The sequence below is a fragment of the Rattus rattus genome, chromosome 6 (assembly GCF_011064425.1).
Source record: "Rattus rattus isolate New Zealand chromosome 6, Rrattus_CSIRO_v1, whole genome shotgun sequence".
NCBI lineage: Eukaryota > Metazoa > Chordata > Mammalia > Rodentia > Muridae > Rattus > Rattus rattus.
This window is the reverse complement of record NC_046159.1, coordinates 100,829,080-100,844,892: the sequence shown is the minus strand read 5'-3', so window position 1 is coordinate 100,844,892 and position 15,813 is coordinate 100,829,080. Positions and strand designations below refer to the sequence as shown.

At 45.0% G+C, this 15,813-nt stretch overlaps 1 protein-coding gene across 1 annotated transcript in view; it reads left to right on the top strand.

Annotated features, from left to right (window-relative positions):
• Nucleotides 1-15,813, top strand: part of Tbxas1 (thromboxane A synthase 1) — a 168,371-nt gene that overhangs the window by 37,994 nt on the left and 114,564 nt on the right. The window lies entirely within an intron of this gene.

Sequence of the window (15,813 nt, the reverse complement as noted above, 5' to 3'; positions counted from 1 at the left end):
ACTATCACTATTACATTCACTATCACACTATCACACTCACTATCACATTCACACTCACTATCACACTATCACACTCACTATCACATTCACATTCACTATCACATTCACATTCACTATCATACTATCACATTCACACTCACTATCACATTCACATTCACTATTACATTCACTATCACATTCACATTCACATTCACATTCACTATTGCACTCACTATCACATTAATGTTCACTATTGCACTCACTATCACATTCACTATCACATTCATTATCACATTCACTTTCACTATTGCACTCACTATCACATTCACTATCACTATCACATTCACTATCACTATCGCACTCACTGTCACATTCACTATCACTATAATAACACATTCACTATCACTATCACTGACTTCAAGGGTCTAATTACACAAGTAGCTTTGGTAGGTCTGTGTAAGCTGAATCCTTTTTGAGTCTGAGTATAAACCGGGTAGCCTGAGGTCCACATTGCTCAGCTTCTCCCTCTGGTGCTAGGACAATTCCGATTTGCTCATTGGGCACAAAAGATGAAGATGACAGGGCTTTGGATAACCTCGAAGCAATTAATAATTTCCCATAGTCCCTTTCAGTTAGGATCATCTCCTCAAGTTATTATATCCCATTCCCATGCCCTCAAGAATGAGACCAACATCACCACTGCTGATTAAACAGCAACAGGGCAGAAATGATGCCCCACTGGGTTGTGACACTCTATCATGCAGTACATAAGGACCCTTCAGCATGCTGCGGCCATTACTTATAGATACACGGGGCCCCCATTCGGCTGGTTAGCAACAACTGAAGGTCTGCGTCAGAATCCCCTCCCCCGTGCCTCAGCTATCTTTCAGGCACTCACTCCGCAGCCATGCTTTCATTTAGCCTCGCTCTCCTTTCTTCTCGCCTCCACGCCACTTTAATTTTGATCTCTCGTGCAAGCATGGCTCCCTCTTGTTGGAACTGAGGCTCCTCCCTGGCACCTGGCACCTGGCACCTGGCACCCGTGTTCCTCCATGAAGCCAGCGTTGTTGCAAAGCCTCCTGTCTTCCCACTAAGCCATTAAGTTGTAAATAAGTAAGCACGAATGCCACGCATGATCCAGGAAGCACAAAGGGGCGTGTGGATACACACTTAGCCTGCGCCGACTCCATACCCTGAGCCATGACGGCAGCCTTTGTCCCTGGCTTCTCCTTGTGTGGCTAATGTGTGACGCGTAAGGATTGCTCGCCCTTCCTGCTGTGTTCATTAATGGTCTTCGGGACGGTGTTCTCCTTCGATACACTCCTTATTAAATGCTACATTATTTTTAAAGGATTTAATTGTATGGAAATACACTGACTTTAAAAATAATTTCTCAGTTGATCGATGCCTCGTGCTTTCACAAACAACACTGCAGTGAATATTCTCAAATATACAACATTACTCTCTTGCCTGAGTATGTCTGTAGGATAAATCCCTAGGAATGGAATTTCTAGGCCAGCCGCTATCTACATTTTTTATTTTGATATTACTAAATTGCTCTCTCTAGGGCATATATCGACTTATGCTTCCACAAATAAAACAGGAGAAAATTTGATTCTTCACATATTTGCCACTAAAATAAGTGGTCAGAAATGTATTAACATTTGATGGCATATTGCTGTGGTTTTAATTAGCATTTATTTATCTTAAACAACTTTGAACATTTTTTATGCATTTAAAATTCACTGTATTCTGCTTTCTGGAGAATTTCTTGCCACTTTGTGTTGAGTTTGCATTTTCCTAATTTATAAAAACTCTTTACATATGAAGGAAAGTAGCCCTTTATATTTAATACATACACAAGGTGTTGCTCCCAGAGTGATGATATTGGAGGGTTGTGGAGTCTTTAGGAGGTGAGCCTGCTGGGGATCCCATGAAGTCATTCTGGGCTCACCCTCACTGAGGACTGTGGGACTCTAGTCCTTCCTTCTCTTTCTTCCTGGCCACAGGATGAACAGTTCACTTTGCCATGCACTTTCTCTGCTTCTATCAGGCACCTCATTAGACATTTAAGAAGGAATGAGTTATCTGATTGTGGATTAGAACACTTAAACCATGAGCAAGAGAAGCCTTTTCTCTCCATAAGTTAATTAGCTCGAGTGTTTTGTTACCGTGTCAGAAAGCTGACTCATATAAGATAGACACTTATTTTTTTCCAGATGGTCCTACTCAAAAATTCATCCCCTTTCCAAGTGGTTTAAAGTATCATGTTTTCACACATCATTACTTAGGAATTCTTATATTACAAGTACTTCTGACTCCTCCGTTCTATTGAAATATCTACTGGACTGGAGTCCTTCCTGGCTACTCTGATTTGGACGGTTTGTGTGAAACTCACTGTATCCAGCAGCAGCTGATGTTCCAAGAGCGCCTTTGCAATAATGAGAGCATGAAGCCATCAACCTCTAGGAACCTGCGGGTCCTCATGCTGGAGAAGAAACCTAAGTGCTGAGCAAACACGCCTTCAGCAAGGAAGGACTGCATGGAGGGTTAGCTCGTGAGTTAATTAGTTAGCATGAGTGATCTGATAGCATCTTGTCAGGAGGCAGGGAAGGAGATAGTGGGGAGCTTTGGAATGCATATGGGAGACAGTATGGCTCTTAGACAAGGTTGCTTTCAGCTTGGATACCACGGTACTGTTTCTTAGGAGTATTTGTTCTCCGAAAGTGACTGACATGTGGACTTCTGATAAAAGAGTCCTTAACCACTGTGTTCATTTACTAAGGTGAAGGCCGGGAGTGGCAGAGAGAGAGGTTAGTTCTGTGTAGTCAAAGGGCGATATCACCAACTTGGGGGAGCATTCCCGGAACTCTGTCATAGAGCAAGAACACCGGAAGTTGAAGGGATTAGAAGGGTGTGACCTGCTACACTGCGCTGTGGTAGAGGATGGTTTCCAAACAGATGTAGGGACACACACACACACACACACACACACACACACACACACACACACACACACACGTTGCGAGACATCCAGACCCGCCTAGCTCCTGGGCCTGGAGACTAGCCTCACCATTAGGCTGTCCCCAGCTCTACTGAGGAGTGCTAAATAGTGCTGGAAGGCAGGTCAACTGAGTTTGGAGCAAAGAGAGCGAGACCCGGTGGCCTTGAGGCCATAGTCACAGACTGCTGTTTTATATGTCATATTTTCATCTTCTTATGGGTCTCTAATGTTAGGCCTATAAGTTCACAATTTTTGAGTTCCTGGAGTTTTATAACTACTATTGCATATGCGCTGGCTAGTTTTATGTTAACTTGACACAAGCTAGTGTTATCTGAGAAGAGGGACCCACAACTGAGATAATGCTTCTATAAGGTTGGCTTCTAGGCCACTGTATGGAGTACTGTCCTAAGTGATGATTCGGATGAGGGGGCAGTGTCACTGCTGGTCCTTGGCTGTGTATGAAGACATCAAGCCAGCCACGCCAAACGAGCCAATAAGTAGCACTCTTCCATGGCCTCTGCATCCGCTTCTGGCTCCAGATTCCTTCCCTGTCTGAGTTCCTGCCCTGACTTCCCTCGGTCATGGGCTCTGGCATGGAAGTATAAGCTGAAAGTGACCCTTTCCTCCTCAGGTTGCCTTCTGTCCTTGTGTTTCATCACAGCCATAGAAACCCTAACTAAGAATGTTAAGGGAACATTGTTTTATCAAGTGCCTACCCTGACAGAACAGGCAGATGTAGGAGACCCTTGGGAACAGGAGAAGAGTGGACAGCAAGGCAAACGGATCCCAGCCAAGAGCCCTGGTCTGATAAGTAGACAATTATCCTCAGAGAGATGTGCGTCGGGGACCAAAAGGAAATAGATAAATTTGTTTAGAGCCATGCTTCCCGTGAACACATCTGAACTGACTATGCAATTACCCTCCAGGGTCCCAGCCTCTGGTCACCCCTGATGGGGAATCACCCCAAACTTCCATTCTTCTTTATGGGGCAAAGCATCTTGTTTCCTGGTCTCCATCCGCAGGTGTCGCTGAGAGGACTTAAATCCCTGCTTTTCTGACTCTCTGGCCACATTTATCTCCTGCCATGCGTTACTCCCCCGCCTTCTTTCTGTAACAAAATAGAAGTGATGGATGCTGCAGATATGTTCTAGTATAAATATTTGGTTAGCATAAACATAACGAATTTTCTTAGGACGTGTAGGTGTATAATTGTACCTTGTACTTACTGACTCTCACCCTCCTGCCCCTTTTCCCTCTTCTCAGTGTTTCTCTTCTTCCCTTCAAATAGTTCTCCCTCTGCCTTCATCTTTTCTCTCTGTCTCTGTCTCTCTGTCTCTGTCTCTGTCTCTCTGTCTCTGTCTCTCTGTCTCTCTCTCTCTCACACACACACACACGCACGCACACAGACTCCTAGACACTGTACATATGTGATACAACTCCCTCAAACACCTTTCTCTCCCTTTCTCTCATCACAGCCCTCCCAATATTTATATTTAAATCTAAATTCCATAAATGAGAGGAAGTTTGAAATACTTGTCTTTCTAAGTCTGGCTTATTTTGCTTAAAATGACGATCTCCAGCTCTACCAGATTCATAACATTATTATTTATGGCTGAACAAACTCCAGGATGTGTGTGCATGTGTGCTAGTGAGTGAGTGTGCGCACGCATGCGTGAGTACATGTAAGTGTGTGTGCGACATTACATTTTATTTATCCGTTCAGCTCTTGCTGGGCATGTATGATGGTTCCATATAGCGGCAGCCATAAAACACGATGTGTTTTTTGATGACTACTGTATTTTGTGACTCATACTCAAAAGGGACAAAAGTATATTAATTCATTCTCAGAAGCACTCAAGGGAATCTGGTAGAAGAGGGGGGTGGAAAAAAAGTGTCAGTTTCCACTCTCTCTAGCCGCCACTTGTTAGTTTAATGGATTTGGGCCAATCATTCACTTTCCCTCTGTTATTTAGAGGTAAATGAGAGATCTGAACTGGATCAGTGACCTTGACACTCTGTTTAATGGTGAACCTCAGTAAACAGATGATCGGCCACACTGTGAGTCAGGGCTGTGCATGGGCACACAAGAGCACACACGCTCACACAAAGAGAGCGCTCACGCTTGCACATGCAGGAAATGGAAGTTTTGTAAAAGGCTGCCTTATTTACTCTAAGAATCACTGAGAAAACTCCACGAAAAAGAAGACAAATGCAAGCTGCTCATGACTCAGTAAACGGTTTTATAACCACTGCATTAGTTTTCTTTATTCTGCTGTGATCAATGCACAGCAACTTGGGGAACAAAGGGTTATTTCTGCTTGCAGCTTCTGGTACATTATAAATGGAAGGTAGGAACTTGGTGCCAGGTCATAAGGAGTGCTGCTTGCTGGCCTGCTCAGCCTGCATTCTAGCACTACCCGGACCACTTGCCCAGCAGTGGCTCTGCCCGAGTGGGCTCGGCCCTCTCACATCAGTGTTAAATGTTCCACAGCCATACCTACCAGCAATGCGATGGAGGCAATCCCTCAGTTAAGTTTCCCTCTTAGCAGTTGACTCTAGCTTGTGTCAAGTGGAGAAAATCTAACCAGCATAACCACTAGTGTATCAAAAAAAAAAAAAGGAGCAGGTCGTATCTGAAAGTCTTTTCCAGGTAGTAGGAACTGCGCAACCTCCTGCAGGTGATGACCCAGCTTTTCTTGGTCTATGTTAGAAAAAAAAAATCTGAGAGAGAAGGAGAGGGAGAGAGAAAGAAAGAGAGAGGGGGAAGGAGGGAGGAAGGGAGGGAGGGAGAGAGAAGAGAAGAGAGCGATATTGCCTCTGGGATTTAAGATTCTGAGAAAGCTTAGATAAAGTCAGCAAGAGTCCACTGTGGACAGCTGCAGCAGATCCAAGTGGCAGAGCTGCTCCTGTGGAGACGGAGCTCACACACTCAGCTCTATGCCCAGTGCTAGCATTTCCTGCCTGAGAGCATCATTCTTCCTAGTCTTCAACTATTCAGCTATTACTGAGGTTACTTTCAACCCTAGCCCAGAATCTTTTGGGCTAAGACACTCACAGAAGTAACGCATTAATTGGTAATTTAGGACATCTAAACTATTTTGCATTAGGTAAAGGTATTCAAGGAATTTGTGTGGCTCTCCTGCCTCAGAGTAGTGTAGCTAAAATCCCAAGGAAATGGGGCAGTAGAGACAGTGACCTACAAACTGTCCCCTCTCAGTGGGGACGGATTAGAGACAGAAAGCAGATGGGGCCCTGGATAGTGAGATCACTCCAGCTGATGGGGAGTGTGCAGTGTTCCACGTGTGTCCGACCTTTTGACATGACAGTATGACAAATGTGCCTGGTTTCATCCCTAGCGGTCTTAGGACACATGCGGCCTGCAGGCTACAGACTGGACTCACATGAAAAATGAGAAATGGCAGCTCCCTGTTTTAGCAAGCACTGGCCACAGTGGAATGGATAGGAGAAGACTGATCCTAGAGAAGGAGGTCACCTGATAGTAGTCATGTAACCAGTCAAGCAGCTGCCAAGGAAGCTTGTCTTGGATGTTAGGACTCAAGTGAGAGGCCTCTGGGTCCTGAGAAGGGAGCTGGTGGGAACGTAAGTTAGGCTCTGAGCCCAGGGATGAGTCACGCACTCAGGCCCAGTTCTGAGAGTCAGAGCGTAGCGTTGCCCAAACTCAGAAACCAGCCACTGTTCCTAGTACCACCTGTGAGGAAAATGCCCGTCCTGTCCAGATCAAGGAAACTGCTCTCCTGACGCATTCCTGGCTTCTGGACCATAGTGGGACTTGAAGGTAAGGATGGAGAAGCTTGGAACGATGAGTAGAGAACCACAGAGCCGGGCAGTCAGCTACAGATCTCCCCATTTGTCTTCCTTGATGTCTGTATGGAGATCTACTGCAGAGAAGCGCTCGCAAAGCTCAAGTGGGAGGGAGGGAGCTCCTCCGCGGTGACAATCAGAGGTAGCATCAATAACTCCTTTATCCCCACATGACAACCTGCGCACATGTATTCCCAAACAATAGACCGGCTCACATTAGAGTTTTGTAAAAAGCTCTGTCTCTACCTAATCAGCTCGAATAAAAAAAATTCCACATTTAATTGAATTGTACCTGCAACAAATCCAAGTTGTTCAACCCAAAATGCATAATAGAGTTACATAACACTGTCATGAATCACTGTGACATTTGTCAAGGCAGTCTCTCGTCTGGAAATAAGTCCTGATAATACCGAGCTTTATGCAAATGTTTCCCGTCAAAAGCCCCTGTGCATAGTCTCAGGAATCCCACATATTTACCCAGTTCTGACAGCTTTTTACCTTAATTAGTTGAGAAGTTAAACAGCATTTACATTCTGTCCAAAAAGACGGACAGACTATCTTGCTCTCATAATTTTTTTTTTAAGAAAAGTAAATCCAAAAAGGCAAAAACCAGCCAATCAAGTTGAACTTGAAGTTTCTTTCTGATCGAAAATTGGGTGAGCAGAGAACCTCTTCAGCTTCTCAAAAGCTCTCGAGCAATCCAGACATGTTAGCATATGACTTGTAATTCTAGCCCCGAAGAGGCAGAGGCAGGAAGTCATGAGTTCAAGGCCCATCTAGTCTGCAGATATATAGATTCAGTTCTGAGCCTGTAGCAGAATCACCTCCAGGCCCCGAAGTACTTTTCACAAAGCACAAAACCAGCAAAACAAAATAAAACCCTTAAAGACAAGAGTGATGAAGGGGGCCGAGAAGGAGGGGACCTCTGAATGATTTAAAATATAGTTCAAAGCCGTGTTGTTCACTGGAGAAAGTGAGCTGTTTAATCTAAATGTCTAAAACCAAATGAACTCCAAACATTGTCCTAAACGCTCAAACACACAAGGTCATATGCTATCCCTCAGACACGAGTGAAATTCTACTAAATTCTGAGTGATCAGAGTTCTTCATTAAAATGGACTGAATTCTCCCTTTTTCCCTCTAGGACCTTTAAATCTTGGAGAGTGTTTACCACGCGTTCCAATTATTCCTGATCAGTCTTATGTGTAGCATTTCCACAGCTATGCGCACAAAGCAATTCCCTGGCAAGGCACCACCAAGTTTTATGATGCTTCCATGCCTAGGGCAGATAATAGAAACTTAACTACTAAAATAACTTCCTTGATTATTCCTGGCGTCTCAAGGCCCTGTTCCGAACGTTTCCTCCATCTTATCCTCCAACTGCAAGGATTTTGTAACCCACAAATGAGGGTTGTTTTCTTTTTTTTCATCCTGGGATTGGTTCTCAGTTGACGGGACTATCTATAAAGGTTTGGCTCTCTGGCATACTCTCCCGACCCCACATTAACCACCAGGGTACTGTTAGCTGGCCATCCTATGTGTGCCTTTTCTAAAAAGGAACCTAATAACGTTTGCTCTGAACCAGTGTCTGGCGGGCAGCCTGTCATTGCGTGCAAACTAGATGTGAAGACTGTGGTCCTTCGAGGTGTGTGTCAGCACCTCTAGGTGCCCCTCAGTTGCAAGGAAACTTGGCAGTTTGATCCTGAGTGGAAGCTGTCTTTCCCAACAAGATGACTGAGATAAGGGTCAGCCTTTTGCTCTGTTAATGCAAAGAGGTAGTTGTGAGTGACTCTAGAGCGTCTCTCTAACTCTCCAGGTTCTCATCTCTGCCTCACAGTCCATAGCTGTGTCCAGTGGTTAACACAGCCTTCGGATTCTTCCCCTAACCAGCCAAAAACATGTTCCCTTCCCTTAAGTCTTTGCATTCTCTGCTAGAGTTGAGTTCCCCAAATCACCAAAGGAGAAAACAGTCTCTAGTATTTGTCCTCAGTCTGGAGCCCAGTAGGAAGCTTCATCTTCTCCTCAGCATCCTGAATACTGTCCTTCTCCAAACCCAGACCCGTTGATGATTGTCAGGGCTTTGGTGCCCATGATGCCATAAGGAACATCCACAGAAAAATGGTTTCCTCTGAGTTGGGAGAGGGTGAATTTCCATGTATCCACAATCCACCCAGAAGGATGCATGTTGGATTGATGGCCCCTGCTTCTCAGACAAAGCCAGATACTGAAGTGGCACAAGGGCCATATACCTAAAGGACATTTCTTATTGTGATAAAATATACATAAGACAAAATTTACCCCTTGGCCATCTCTCACTGTACAACTTGGTGCTGCTAAACAGGTTCCCAGAACTTTACAGTCATAACCGCCATTCATACACACGGGTGCTTTCATCCGGCAAACACTGTCCTCTCTGTGCCCCTCTCCTGCCCCTGGCGACTACCACTCCACAGTCCATCTCCTTGACAGAGTCACACGGCACTTGTCTTAGTTCACTCAGGAAGAAGTCCTCGGGGTCATTTACCTTGTACCAAGTGACAGAATTTTCTTCCTCTTCAAGGAAAAAAAACTTGTCCGTTGGATATAACCCCCCTCCCCATGTTGTATTGTTTGCCTGTTCATGGACACTGGCTAGCTTCTACCATTTGGCCTCTGTAAACAACAAAGCCATGACTGTGGGTGTGCAAGCATAGATCCAAGGCCCTGTTCTCAGTTCAATGATGCAACCGTGATCACTGGCATGCAAATGCTTCTTCAAGTTCCTGCTTTCCATTTTTAGAGCAGTCACCCTAGGGAGAATTAAAACATCAGATAGCAATTCTCCTTTTGTTGGGGGTAGGTGGGGGTGGGGAGCTCTCCATGCTGTTTTTCTTATAGTAGCCCCATCACTTTGGAAGATAGTTTGTAGCAATGCATTGTAGTTTTCCCTTCCCACCATGCTGAGGTGGTAACTGTTGTTGTCAAACCTTGAGAATGAACTCCAGAGGAAATGTATGTTCTTCCTTGCAAAAAGTCCTGGAACTCAACTGGCCAATGCAAAGCCTGCATTTCTGATTGGAACATCAGACCCAGTGATTCCCGCTCCCTCCCAACTTCCCATTGCCTGTGAACCAGCTAGCACTTGAGAAAAAAAAAAAAAAAGAAAGAAAGAAAGCTAGCCTTATTATCAATCTATCCTCATGGGTGGCCACTTACTCAGTTCACTTTAGTAAGCCCCCGGCAGTCTCCACCCCGAGCTCCTTTGCCTCTTCTCCTCTCTGCCACCTATGTGTCTTCCATTCTGCCTTCAGCCCTTGAAGCTTCCTCTTTCCCAGGCTAACTGTGACCTTTGGGTCTCTCTTCTGGTTCTTGTCCGTGCGCTATATAGAACGTTCCCGCACAGAGCTGGCCCTTCCTTCTCAGTCTGTCAAGGTCAGGTCTGGTAGCTTGCTTATGCAGTCTCTGAGGTCTTCCATGGAATCCTATTCCAGCTTTAAGACCATCGGCTGAGGGAGACAAGCCAATATCTCTATTGTGGTCCAAAGTCCCTGCAAAAACACAGTCACAGAGAGAAAGTGACTAGTCTGCATGTCTCTGAATGCAATAGGGCCCACAGAAAAGCATGTACCCAGGCACAAAAGCTTTGGAAGGAGCGCAGAGATGTTGGCTAGGACAGAACAGAGAAGAGTAGGCGGTAAGGGGATGCTGGGGAAATGTGATGTTGGATATCCATAGTGAACATTCTGTTAGCCTTGGTGAGAAAGCAGGGACTTGGATCATCAGAAATGGGGAAGAAAACAGATGGAAATTTTTACAGGAGAAACGTTCTTTAGGAAAAACAGCAGAATTGAGCAAGACTTGGGCTGTAAGAATGAAGGTGAGTCAACCTGAGTCACTGATGTGGGCTAGGAGTTCTGTGGTGGTGGATACTGACTGTCCCTGTGTTCATCAAACAAGGGGGTTTCTAGAACGGACTAACTGAGGTGGGGAGATTTAATACACCGGAAACGCAGGCGACATCATCCCATGGCTTAGGATCCTGGAGTAAAGCAGGAAAAAGCCAGTGGAGCACCAGTATTTATGAATGCTTGCTTCCTGGCCACACAGCAATGTGACATCTACCACGGGCTTCCGCTTCCACTCCTTTCCTGCTGCCCTGTAGACTCAAACTGTGAAGCAAAGCAAACCTCCCTTCCTTAAATCATTCTTCATCCGATATTTTATCACAACCACAAGGAAAGTAATGCCCAAGTGGAAGATAAATGGTGGCACCATAATCGTAAAGAGACAATGGCAAAGGGTCCCATGCTTGCCACAATCATGCTGGAATGCACTTTAGTCCGGCCAGGTTGCCATGGCAAAATACCACACACTGGGTGACTCGTAAACAATAGAAGTTTGTTCTCACAGTTCTGGGGTCTGGGAGCTCAGTATCTAGGCACCAACAGGTTGGTGGTCTAGTGGGTGCTAGTTTCCTGGTTCCTGGGTCTCCTCACATGATGGAGAAGTGAAGAAACAGCTTTGGAATCCTCTTATAAGGGTACTAATACATTCAAAAGGGCTCTGCCCTTATGGCATAGTTACCCCCAGAAGGCCCACCTTTGAATAATTACCTTGGGGATTGAAATGCAAACACAATATGGAGGGTGCAAATGCTCGGACAGTGCAAGGGTTGTTAATGACAGTGGGTCCAATGTGACTTGGGGATGAAAGACTCTAAGGATCACCTTCTACAAGAGGAAAGAGAAGGGCATAATGGGAGTTCCAGGGTGTGCCTGGACTCTGGAATCTTCTGTCTCTAATCCCTTGATAGTCTAATGGGCTTATTTCCCAAACTGTGTCCTTTGGACCACTTCCACCAACAATAACATGATGGCTATATGGAAAATAAAAGGGAGGGGCCTCTCCTTAGTCAAATGGTGGAGACAGAGTCCAAGGGGCACACTACTCATTACTGCTCTCTCTCTATGAGCTTTGTGGAGTAACATGCTTGAAAACTCTCCAGGCAAGAACTCAGGCGATAGTGTTCATTTGAATATAGGACTCTTGTTTTCCATAACAGCTTTTGGAAGTAGAATATGAAAAACAGGCCCCCTTCAGCCTTTATACCTTTCTCCTTCCTTTCCTAGCCTCCAGGAGCTGGTCATCCCATGGTATCCTGGTATTTGATGTGCATGTTTGCATAGCCTTACAGACCAAGTATTATTTCGTGCATAGCATCTGTGGCCTCTATCCTCACAGGCCTCGTGCTGGGCCTAAGGTTTTGTCCATGTTTTCACGTTCCGTCAAGGTGCTGTGTTCTTATCAAATCTATTGCATTTCCCCGCTGCCCAACACCCAAGTCTCCTGCCCATCCACTGTGCTACTGCTTCCAGAAAACTCTCCTCTGGACATTTTTTTCTGAGGCTCTTCACGAATCCGTGAGATAACACTACTGGCTACCTCCTTTGCTTTTATGACTGCAAGAAATACCATCATTCCCAGGGCCCATCTCCATATCAGACATTGTAACTTAGTAGGATGCATCCTTCCAATATAGTCTCCTGTGTAATCACCCAACAGCGCTCAAACTGAGCCAATCCGAATGATAATTCAGGACCACGAGTGACTTTACGATGAAGAGGCCAGACCTGCACTAACCGGTGTGCACTGGGTTACACGGTGTATCCACTTGCTGTCCCACTGCTGTGACACAATGCCAGGGAAGATCCTAGCTCACAGCTTCAGAGATGTGATGGTTTGGATGAGAAACGTCCCACGTTGGTTGGTGGCTCCGTTCTGGGAGATTTTGAAACCTTTAGGACCCAGAACCTTGCTGAAGGAAGGATGTCACTGGAGGTGGGACTTGAGAATTTGTAGCCTCACCCCACTTTCGGTTTACTCTCTCTTTTTCCTGTCAGCAGTTGGTACAATCCCTCAGCTTCCTGCTCCTGCTGCCATGCCTCCCACACCACTATGGCTTCTCCCCTGACACCATGAAAGCAAAAGAAATTCCTTCTGCTAGACCCTGTATCACAACAGGAGGAAAGTAACTTTAGACCACCATGGCCAACTCTGCTGAGGCAGCTCAGGGTGCAGGCAGGAGGAGGCTGCTGACCCCTCGGTGGCCAAGAAATGAAGGGAAGACAGGAAGGTTCCAGGGCAAGATGTGCCTTTAAAGACACAGCTTGGCACTTCCCTCAGGGAGGCCCCGCCTCCTGCGGTTCCTACCCTCTCCCAGCCTGTTTGAACTTGGAGTCTGTAAATAGATGGGTCCATCCTGAAGGCAGAGCCCTCGTGGTCCAATGGCAACTCCCAAAAGACACCCCACAGTGTGCCTTATGAATGTGCTAGACATTTCTTTGTGCAATCAAGTTGACGATCAGGCTCAACCACTGTAAAATTATCTCACAATATTTTCAGAAAAACAGGTATATCTAGAAATCATTACAGTGAGTGAATCAGCCAGGTAATCAGAAAGACAATTGCAGCATGCACTCTCTCTCTCTCTCTCTCTCTCTCTCTCTCTCTCTCTCTCTCTGATGGAATGTAAACTTTAAAGCTTATAAGTGCATGCATGAGTGTGTGTGTGTGTGAGTGTGTGTGAGTGTGTGTGTGTGTGTGTGTGTGTGTGTGTGTGTGTGTGTGTAGATCATGAAACTAGAAAGAGGATCTCAAGAAAAGAAGAAAACAATATATAGAGAAGTGGGAGCTAGAAAGGGCGATGGAATACATGTGATCAGAAACTGAAAGGGTATTAATGGAGAAGTGAAGGGATCAGCTAGAGAGGGAGGGTCTGAGCAGGGCAGTCAAAGAAGGGAATGAATGAGAGCACACTGTAAGGACACATGCATGTATGAAGATGGCAGCATGAAGCCATTACTTTGTATATTAACCTTAACATTTTTTTTTAAAGGATAGCCACCACATATGAATCTCTTTGCTCCTCTGAAGCTCTCTTACTCCACTTTTCCTTGGGATCCTGGACAATCTCTAAGCCTTAGGATATTTGCCTCTACGACATGCAACATAGTTGTCTGCTCATTGTCAGGTTGTCCCGACAGGATGTAGACTGCACAACAAGATGTCCTCTCTTGCCCATCCTGTTATTCCAAACACCTAGGGTGGCACACAGCAGATGCTTGTTAAATATGTGTTAGGTGACTAAATGAATTGCGTCTTGGTACATATCTCTTCACAACAAATGTATCCTCGAGGAAGCCTCAAACCTTAGGAAGATCTTATTTCACTAATTTGGGTAATTGATATTTTCTAGAAGACAAAAAAAAAAATCAAAGCTTAGAGGAAAAAGGATCATAATTGTCCCTATCAGGAGCTAGCCCACTGAAGAATAGAACTGTGAAAGGTATACTATGAAGGCCATCTTAGGATCCGAAGGGTGAATAAAGGAAAGGTGTATTGGTGGGACTGCTGGGGCTCCATCAGCAAAGGAATTGGTCTGCCAAATCACATCCTGCTCCTGGAGTGTCACAGTGTCTGTAGCCTACCTCTCTGGGGTCATCTTAGGGCACCAGAGAGAACACAGGATTAGAAGCCATCATCCGGTCTTGACCCAGCTATTCTTAGCCAGGAAGTCCCATGAATCTTTCAGCCATGTGGTCACCTTTTAAACATGCTTGAGCACCTGTCCACTGATGTGGGACCCAGAGGTCACTAAGGTCACCCCCAGCCCTGAGACAGGATCACGAAGGATCCAGGAGTCCAATGATGATAACTCTGCTCTGACCTGAGTTTCAAAGACCTCTGACAGTCAGTTGGCATCTTGGGGGAGATCATAGACATTAGGAGTCTCTTCACAGCCGCCCAAGGCTAGGTCCCTGAGCCCCTACATGTAGATATGTAAGTCCTCTCAGAGAACCCTTGCCCTGGTGCGTCCTCCTGAAGGAGGGAGGTGTCTTCAATCCAGGTGTCTCTTTTCTTTGCACTCATTTCTTTAGGTATGAAGTGTGTGTGTGTGTGTGTGTGTGTGTGTGTACACTTGTGTGTATAATCATCTGGAAACTTTCTATTTCTAAAATACTATTAGGTATGCTTAAAAATATTTCCTGCCATGGTTGGAGAGATGGCTCAGTGGTTAAGAGCACTGACTGCTCTTCCAGAGGTCCTGAGTTCAAATCCCAGCAACCACATGGTGGCTCACAACCATCTGTAAAGGGATACAATGCCTCTTCTGGTGTGTGTCTGAAGAGACTGACAGTGTACTTGCATAGATAAATAAATAAGTCTTTTTAAAAATAAGTATCCCCTGCCCTTGTTTCTCCCCAGTTTTATCTGAATCTCTTATTATAATGTCCCTGTCTTGTTGTCACACACTCAGCTCAGAATAGCACTCCCTGGCATTGAGTTCTTCTGGTTTCATTGTCTTTGCAGAAGTAACACTGTTCTTTACCAAATTTCCTATTTGTATTCTGAGCCTTGTGTGGCGGGTGATTTTGCCATCCACTTTCAGGTAAATGTATATTCTATATCTATGTAATAGGAGGGGTGGAGCACACACATGTGCATGCATGCACGTACACACACACACACACACACACACACACACACACACACTCACACAGAATCTCCCTCCAGTATCCAAGAATATATATATAACATGTAGGCAAAAATATTCAGGGACAGCCAAATGACTATTTTAATGTTTCTTTGTCCCTGAGGAACCATCCAACTATTTATTTAGTAGCTTGATGCTGTTGGCATCAACAACTTTGCCTTATAGGCTGTTTTTCATGTTTATGATTCTTACTGTGAAAAAAATAGCTTGCCTAACATCTGTTCTGAATTTGTTTTTGGTTTTTTTTTCTTTATTTTTATTTATCTATTCCCGATTGAATTAAATTTGCGCCAAGGACACTAACTTGAATTGGAATCTTCTGTGTCCTTCAGGATTTCTACACACTTCAATACATCTCTTAATTACTCTTTTTTTTTTTATTGTTATGAGATACACATGCATAGCCCGCTCACACAGGCAGACTGGCTTGCAGCTTACCTCTGCCTGTCCCCCTCTGGGGAATACGTTTTATTAA